Source organism: Crocuta crocuta, unplaced genomic scaffold (genome assembly GCF_008692635.1).
Source record: "Crocuta crocuta isolate KB4526 unplaced genomic scaffold, BGI_CrCroc_1.0 scaffold224, whole genome shotgun sequence".
In the NCBI taxonomy this organism is placed as follows: domain Eukaryota; kingdom Metazoa; phylum Chordata; class Mammalia; order Carnivora; family Hyaenidae; genus Crocuta; species Crocuta crocuta.
Window position 1 is genome coordinate 2,507,060 of NW_027529545.1, and position 680 is coordinate 2,507,739.

Genomic DNA, 680 nt, shown 5'->3' on the forward strand with positions numbered 1-680 from the left:
GAGCCCCGCGTCAGGCTCTGTGCTGACAGCTAGCTCAGAGCCTGGAGTCTGCTTTGGATTCTGTGCCTCCCTCTCTCTCTGCCCCTCTCCCACTCGCTCCTCTCTCTCTCTCAAAAATGAATAAGTGTTTTTTATTTTTTTTTTTTTTAATATTTTTATTTATTTCTAGGAGAGAGAGAGAGACAGCGTGAGCAGGGGAGGGTCAGAGAGAGAGGGAGTCACAGACCGAAACAGGCTCCAGGCTCTGAGCTGGCAGTCAGCACAGAGCCCGACGCGGGGCTCGAACCCACGAACCTCGAGATCATGACCTAAGTGAAAGTCGGACGCTTAACCGACTAAGCCACCCAGGCGCCCCGAATAAATGTTTTTTAAAAAATTGAAGAAAACAACCAGGGTTTCTCTACCTCCTCACTCTTGGTATTTGGACTCATTCCCTGGGGGAGGAGGGCTTCCGTGCGCATTATGTAGTATTCAGCAGATCTCTCTGCCCACAAGATGCCCTTGATTATGACAAAGAAAAATGTCTTCAGGCGTTGCCAAATGTGCCCTAGGGAGCAAGATCAGCCCTGGTTGACAATCACTGAATTAAATCTTACTTTTGAAATCTTACTTACTTTTGATACAATTACTTCTACCATTCACCATCATTCGTGTTAAAATCCTGTCCTTTTTTTTTTTTT

The 680-nt window shown here is 46.2% G+C and overlaps 1 protein-coding gene across 1 annotated transcript in view; it reads left to right on the forward strand.

Annotated features, from left to right (window-relative positions):
• Positions 1–680, forward strand: part of FRMPD4 (FERM and PDZ domain containing 4) — a 533,682-nt gene that overhangs the window by 517,643 nt on the left and 15,359 nt on the right. The gene's annotated exons all lie outside the window — the stretch shown is intronic.